Source organism: Bidens hawaiensis, unplaced genomic scaffold, assembly GCF_021521415.1.
Source record: "Bidens hawaiensis isolate Kalapana, Puna unplaced genomic scaffold, B.hawaiensis_p1.1 tig00056870_1, whole genome shotgun sequence".
In the NCBI taxonomy this organism is placed as follows: Eukaryota; Viridiplantae; Streptophyta; class Magnoliopsida; order Asterales; family Asteraceae; genus Bidens; species Bidens hawaiensis.
In genome coordinates this window covers 5,089-13,759 of record NW_027500251.1, presented here as the reverse complement: position 1 = coordinate 13,759, position 8,671 = coordinate 5,089, and the positions used below count along the sequence as shown (strand labels likewise).

At 36.6% G+C, this 8,671-nt stretch overlaps 1 pseudogene; it reads left to right on the top strand.

The window, feature by feature from the left end:
* Positions 1–5,737: 5,737 nt before the first annotated feature.
* Positions 5,738–7,660, top strand: LOC143601631 (peptide-N4-(N-acetyl-beta-glucosaminyl)asparagine amidase A pseudogene; annotated as a pseudogene).
* The last annotated feature ends 1,011 nt before the right edge of the window (positions 7,661–8,671 follow it).

The window sequence follows — 8,671 nt, the reverse complement described above, 5'->3', positions numbered from 1 at the left end:
CTCAATTTTGCCAAGGTTGTTTAAAGACAGAATTACAAATATTATCATTTATGCTTACATTCAATTTCACTCGTTGTCCTTTATCTTAAAAATTGATGTGCTTTGTCCTTTACGTTTTCAAATCCAACAACGTTTCTCATATAGCCCTAACGCAGTTAGTTTTCTCGTTAAGTCAAGTCAAGTCAAGTGCAAGGCACATGAGGGTAAATTGGACATTTTTCCTATTTAATTAAAAATGTTTTAATAGATAAAACAAATAAAAAACTTTACACACACTCTCTCTACCATCACCATCACCCCCAACCCACAATACCACCACTAGTGACTATAAACCCATCACCATAGACGTGAAACGATCACCACATCACACGAGAAACGAATTTAGTATCCTCGTCGTTGGAAAAAATATATTATCAACTAGTTAATTAACCCGTTGGAAAACTCAATTTATTAACCCTAGAGAAAACCTCCGGCACCACCCGCCACCACCAGATTTGCCTTCTTTGACAAGAAACACCGCCACGCTAGATCTGCCTAGATAAATTTGAAAACCTTATTAACGTTGTTGAAGCCAGATCTGATACAAACCCTTTCTTCTCCACCATTCCCCCATCGCAGGTACAACCACGTTTTTTTGGCCAACACCACGAACAACACCTCCCCTGAAAATCAAACAAAGTAAAAAATAGGGATACGAACGATGCCCCATCAACACGAGACGATGGTTATAGATAATGCTTCAAACCCTAGACGATTGTTATGGTGGTGATGGCGGCAATTTAAAAACGACAGTAGGGTGGTTGCACGGAGGTGGTGGTGTTGGTGGTTGTTGGCAGGGAGAAACCATGGTGGGTTATTTTGGTGATGGTGAGACTAGGATTTTGAAAGTGGGTATTTATATTAACTCTTTTAATTAGTTTCTTTATTGAAACATTTTTAATTCAATAGGTAAAATGATTAATTTATCCTCATGTGTCTTTCACATGACTTGACTTAACGGGAAATGTAACATTTCGGGTTTTCATTTTCATATTCTTGTAATTAAACCCGACCCATTTAAGGGTTCGGGTCAATCATTTAATAAAATCGACACATTTATTGAGTATTTTTATTGTCTTAGTTTTATTATTTAATAGTTTAAGTATTCAACTTACAAGAACTTGACAATTTCCATCCAAACTCAAACTATAACCCATAAAGGTGTTCATCGGATCGGATAACGGATTATTCGGGTTATTCGGTTCGGGTTATTCGGATTTGAAAATTTGTGGACCCTATCCGAAAACCGATCCGATCCGAATTAGGAATATTCCTATCCGATCCGAATCTATCCGAATTCAATTCGGATCGGATTCGGATAATATCCGAAATAATCCGAATAATCCGAAATAAAACTAAAACAATTTCCTATTATTTTGTCCCTAACATTTAATAGTTTAGAATTATAATAAACATACAAATCGGAAAATACGAATTACTCTTAACACAAATTTTAAGTTTAAACTTCAAATAATAGTCTAATAAATATATCAAACCGGAAAATACCACTAAAAACATGTTTCTTATTCGGATTAAACGGATATCCGAATAATCCGAACAATCCGAATTTTTTCAAATTACATATCCGAATCCGATCTGAATCCGAATTAGTTATTCGGATATTCGGATTGATCCGATCCGAATATCCGAATAAGAATTTGGATCGGTTTATTTGGTTTCGACTTCAGTTCGGATTTCGGATTTTTTCGGATTTCGGATTTCTTGAACACCCCTAAAAATCCATTCTCGTTCCCATCTACAAACTTCAGGGACTTGTTATGTAAATTCTGATTTTATAATATAATATAATATATTCAATAAAATTACCCTAACCCACCCTTGGATCCAACCCGACCCGCGCACCCGAAATCCTTCAAAACCTCCATTTCCCGCTCGTTTATGATCGATTAACTTTGGAAATTGGCATATTCCATCGAATAAACGTGTAACCGACACCCAATTATAGTTAACGCGTGTTAATTAGCCCGTATTGTGATCAATTAACCTTATTAAGCCCGAACGAACCTTAATTTGGGATCCTATATAATCCCTTCGTGTTAGATCAATTAACCTTGCAGAAACCATCTCCTCCTTGTCGCCAACAATAACCCTAAACTCAATTCCATTTACAATCGCATCTCGTCACCCAAATTAACCTCTTCTACAACTTACTTGATCAATTTCACCCTCTAAGCCAACGTTCTAATCCAATTAACAGGTATGGTTGAGATCGCGACTTGTCATAGATCAATAGCCCCAACTTTGTTTGATCGAACGTGGATCAGATTACCCAGTTGAATAATCTAGGGTTCATGTTCTCTTTTAATGGTGTTTATATATTTTTGTTTATGTAATGTTAACAAATGGAATGCTTGGCTCAGTTGGTTGGTCACACATATAGCAATGACTGGGTCGCGGGTTCGAACCCAACCCAGCCCGTTTTTAATCTTTTTATTATTACATTTTTTTATATATTAACCTTCTATTTGGATCTTTGATTATTATTACCTAATAAATTTTATAAATATAACTTTGGCAAAACCGTATCTCTAAGCCTCATGAAACCCGGTTTTGTTATTTATTTTTTTCTAACTCAATTAAATAACTTTCTTTTATAGTAATCTGTGTTTATAACATTTAATAAACGAAGATAGGTTATACCGAACCTTTAGACTTGTCGTTTTTCTTCATAAATCTTTTATATATATGTATGAATATATATATATATATATATATATATATATATATATATGCTATGATAACTCGTTTAATCACCCAAATTGTATTCATTTTTAAAGATTCAGGTACGTATAAATTTTCCAACTTTTATGTCACTTTATAAACATTTATTGTATTAATGTAAAGAAAGCAAATATAATAATAATAATAATAATAATAATAATAATAATAATAATAATAATAATAATAATAATAATAATAATAACAATAAAGATAATCACGTTAATGATAATAAACAACCATAATAAAATGACAACAAGATTAATAACCTCATCGAGACCCCAAATCCGTCTTATTATTTCGTCTTTTATATTTAACTCACTTTATCGTTAACAACTAGGATTAATTGTCGGCAAATCTCGGGAAGTTTGATCGTTTTCCATCCTAGCATTTTCTTTTATTATCTCGTCCTCGTTTATCCCTCATTAAAGGTAAGTAAATTCACATCCCCCTTTTTACCGCTTTACAAATTTTGGGGGCGTTATGCGTTCAAAATCAATTTATTGTTTTCACCATAATTCCGTTATATGCATAATTGAAATTGCTAGATTAGTTGTTATGTTCGAATATGACTATGTGTTTATTTTTATGTTGGTTGGTACCTCATTCTCATTAGTATGATCATTTGCCGTCGAATTAAACCGTTATCATTACGATTCGGTTGAAAAGACAACTTTTATTTATTGTTATACTAGTTGTAGTGATTTACAAGCATGAAATTGTCTTTTATTATTATATATACTCAAAACTGTGGTTTACTTGCTCAACTTTATGTTGACAAAATATATATTTTCACGCATGGCGCAAGTAGCTTTATTGGATGAATCGAGTATTGGAAGTTAGATGAGACCTTAGGTTGCTTGATGAATGAAGAACATTTTCTTTTTGTTATAAGTTATTTATTATTGATTTGTAACGTTATTGTTAAGACAATGTTTGTGCTTTCAAAAATTGATATATGAATGAATAATTTAGATATTGACACGTGTATTTTACTTAGTGTCTTCTGAGCTATGATACAATCAATGTCTCTCCCCGGCATGTTCCGCCGTAGGTTGGGGTGTGACAGATTGGTATTAGAGCCGAAGACTATAAGATAGGTGGTTAGACGTTACGACTTAGTAGCATGCTTAGGGTCCCTATACTTGTTCCCATACGTGCACCCTACTTGTTTATATTTTTGTACATAGCTTAGCATATTTATATTGTTCATCATATAAAATTGTACACAAAAGCACACACCTAATCCGAGGCTATGCCTGACTCTCAAAAATTGTTTACAAAACTCTAGGACGATTTTTAATCGGAAAATTTCTTAGGAAATCCCACCTTTTTGCTCCCCTCTCCTTGAGGATGATTCGTGGGACGGATATGTAGTAACTGGAAGAGGGACACACTTGTTTACCAAATCCTTGACACCAAGGTTTGCGAGCCTAAGGAAGTGCAATGCGCATAAATCTCAATCAACCGTTAGACCTGGTTGCCTTCCTGGAGTGTTCGTTAAGGGTGTGGAACTTATTAGGCCAAAACATATCACACCAAACGTACCCGAATCTACTACCCTCATTGTATCAATGTGGTCATGTGATGATCACATCCTTAAATTTATAACCGAATTCACGGTGATTTCGTGGCTAAACTCGGTTTTTCCGTATTGTGTTTTGTTGATCGGATGGATGAGTATGTACAATGGGGTGGTTCCCGAACTACTTCAACCATATACCTCAACACCCCCTCAAATTCGATTTTCGATTGATTTTGTTTATTTGGTGTTCGATATTTTTCATTTGCTGGAAGGACCTATGGTGGTTCATGAAGCCCTAACCGACAAATGAACTAATGTATTTTGATTCAAGTTATGTTGTTATCTATAACTTTTCTTTCTCAAAATGTTAAATATGATAAAATGTTATATAATCAAGTCTCGTAAGTAATGAAATTCTCAACCTCAAACATCTCAATCTCAATGCACGATTACTACATTTCGTCAACTAATTATACTTGCAACATTCACCCGAGTCTTACGAACTTTACACCTTTTACCCTTGCAGTATGTCTTCTCGCCTCATCAACCGTAACCGTCGCACAGCCAACTCTGGCCGCAATTGCAAACTGTGAATGCTTCTTTATCATCCACAACTCCGAACCCAAATGCTTACCCCCTAAAACAATTCAAGAGTGTCAATATATTTGTTTCCTTTTTCACTCACAACCACTTTCAATAAATAATAAAAAAATTATAGAGTGCAAAAGGAACTTTTCAAATAAACTATAAAAATCAATGCATTTTTTAATTTTCTCTCTGTTTCACTCATATAATGTTCGTTTCACGGAATGAAATGAAATTTGATTTGCATAGGATTTTGAATTTTAAGGAATTAGATTTGGGATCTGAACATTCCAATAAGAATTGGAATTGCACTGAAATCAAAATACATTCTTAATGTGTTCGTTTGACTAATGAATAGGAATCAAGGAGTTTTTTTTAAACAATGATAACGACGAAAACATTTTAGTTTTTTTAGATTTATTGTTTTTTATTTATATTTTGCGTTATGATTTTTTTATTAATTTTTTTGAATTTTTTTATGGGTTTTCAATTAAAAATATTCAAAAATAATAATAAAAAATTCATAACTCAAGATATAAATTAAAACAAAAAAAGTAAAAAAATTTTTATACGTTGTCCTCGTTAAAGAAAAGAAAAAAAAACTTGAGATAAGATTGTAGTGAATTTTTTTGAATTACTCCACATTTTAAAAAGATTTAAAATCCCTGTATTTGAAGGATTTAAATTCCAATTATTTAAACAAAACACTAAAATAGAATTAAGATTCCAATTCAAACAAAATAAAGACACATGTCGAAACCCACTCTTCACATTATAAAAACATCCCAAAACATTATGGTGGCTGGACTATAAATTCACTTCACTTCACACTCCAAGTTACCCACCCCATCCCATGGCTTCCACCATCCTCTCTCTCCTCCTCCTCTCTTTCTCTCTCATCTCCGCCGCCAAACTCCGGACACACCTAACCACCAATCGCACCACCACCAGCAACGACACTTACACTTACTTCCAAGTAACCAAACCCATCCAACTCCCCAACACCAAACCCTGCTCAACCCTCACCCTCCAACACGACTTCGCCTACACCTACGGCAGCCAACCAGTCACTACCCAGTACTCCCCCCCCCGTCTCATTCTCATTCTGATTGCCCTGCAACCAAGTTTTCTAAAATTGTCCTCCAATGGTCCGCCACTTCCAAAGGCCGACAGTTCGACCGGATCTTCGGCGTCTGGCTCGGCGGTGTCGACCTCCTCCGCAGCTGCACCGCCGAGCCACGGGGATCCAGTGGAACGTAAACAAAGACATCACCAGGTATTACTCCCTACTTATGACCAACCACACACTCTCGGTTTATTTAGGAAACATTATTGATGACACCTACACGGGCGTCTACCATGTCAATATTACTTTCCACTTTTACCCTTTTCAAAACAATAATAATAACAATAATAATAAATTAAATACAATGGAATTGGAGTGGGCGGATTTAAGCATACCCGTTTCCAGAACCTTGCCGTTAAACGACGGCTTATGGTTCCAAATCCAAAACTCCACGGATGTGAAGGTCAAACCCTTTACCATCCCGCAAAACGCGTATCGGGCGGTTCTCGAAGTGTACCTTTCGTTTCACGAGAACGACGAGTTTTGGCCGACCAACGTGCCCAACGAGTACATTTCGGATAATAACTTGACGGGTTTCCCGGGTAACGGCCCGTTTAGGGAGGTTGTGGTTAGTTTAGACGGTCGGGTGATCGGTGCGGTTTGGCCGTTTACGGTGGTTTACACGGGCGGGGTTAACCCGTTGTTGTGGAGACCGATTACTGGCATCGGGTCGTTTGATCTACCGTCGTATGATATCGAGGTGACCCCGTATTTGGGGACGGTTTTAAACGGGAAGTCGCATGAGTTCGGGTTTAGTGTCACAAACGCGTTAAACGTTTGGTACATCGACGCGAATTTACACGTTTGAGTGGACGAAACGCGCGAGAAAACAACTGGGAAGTTTATGACACAAAGCATTTCGCCCCTTCATGTTTCGTTGGTCTCGAATTACACGGGTTTAAACGGGAAGTTTGTCACGAAGGTCACACGGTCGATAAAGTCAACCGGGTGGGTCGAATCGTCACACGGGAAGATAGTAACCGAGTCAACGCAAGAGTTTAACTACACTAACGTTATGGTGATGCAAAAAGATGCTGATCTACAAATTGTTAATCAGATAATCGAGTTTAACGACACTGTGTATGGCAAGAACCCTTCTGTTGTGTCGAAACAATCGTTGAAATCGTTTCTGTTTGATATATATTCGGATACGAAGGACAAAGGAAACGGGAGTTATGCTGAGGTGGCGAATATTACATTGGGGTTTAATGAGAAGCGGGTTGATGATTCGAGTGGTAAACGGATAACGAGTGTTCTTGAGAATATACAAAATGGTCAGGGTGTGATGTTTGTGAAGGGGAATTTGGTGGTTAGTGGATTGGGGAGTACACAACAGATGTATAATTACGGTGATGATGATGGATATTGTTATTCTAGAGATGTAAGTAGCTCAAATTACACGGTTATTTATGATAACGAAGGTTATTCGTGTAGTAAAAGTGAAAAATCGAGATTCAGTGGTCCAGATCGTCATGCGATTTAGAAGGGTAGATTCGGTTTAATCGGGAATTCGTATGATTTGTACTTGTATTAATTCCTTTTGGTTTCTTTGTGAAAATTTGATGAGCAATGGAATAATTTATGCAGCATTACCGCAGAGTTGGATATGTTTGTAACTTGTAAGACTAGAGGTGGAAAATCAGATGTGTTGGGTAACGGGTCAAAGGATGTTCCCGTCAATCCGAGTAATTTACAGGTTGAAACGGGTGGGGTTGATCTGAAATATTTTTTGGTAACTTTTGTTATATATATATACATACATAGCGACACGTTCAACCCACCTGACCTGTTTTTTAGCACGTAAAAACTTTTGATTTCACTTGTCACCCCTACAACTGCCACTATCGCCGTCACCTACCGCCACTAGGCCCGCTACCCGCTGGCAGTAACCACCGATAAGGAAAATACCTGTATTCATACTTATGTCTAAAACGGCTCATTTATAGGTGAGCCAATTTTGGTCATGACTTGAACCAAATTGATACTTTATTTATTTTTTTTTTATAAGAAAACAACCCTTTTGACCTGTTAAGGCATTAACTGACCTGACCATTTTGCCAAACTTATTTAGTATATTTCTATAGCTTTTAAGCTTTAACTATTTTTTGCAGGTTTCTAATCGTATGAAAGTTTTCTATATAAACTGTATTCAGGTAACTAAGTTAAGCCTTTCGATTTCACTTATTAAGAGAGAAAACATAATCAGAACCGACCGATTCATAAGTAATTGGGTTAAATTGCCCCCCTCCAGTTAAGAAACATGCCGGGTCTTATTCTTGGTTAGAATTACTTTTGGACATATTTATACTTTGCAGGTTATTATTCCCCATTTGGAACACAGTAGTCAGTGGCGCGGGCACGCAGGCTCAGCTCAGACAGGCCTGCTTTGTGTGCACCTACGTGTAGGGGTGTTCATCAATTCGGTTACTGGTTTATCTGGTTTGGTTCATACAGTTTCAGTTACAAACCGAACCGAATAAGAATTCTGTTTGGTTTTTCGGTGTTGGTTTCAGATAAATTGCTTTATAACTGAGTTATGAACACACCTACCTAGGTCCACAGGCTCTGTGAACCGGGCTGAACCGAAAAACAAAAACCAGTCTGTGACAACAGAAAGGCTCACTTTAGAGTGGGATATTGACACTTTCTTTTGATGG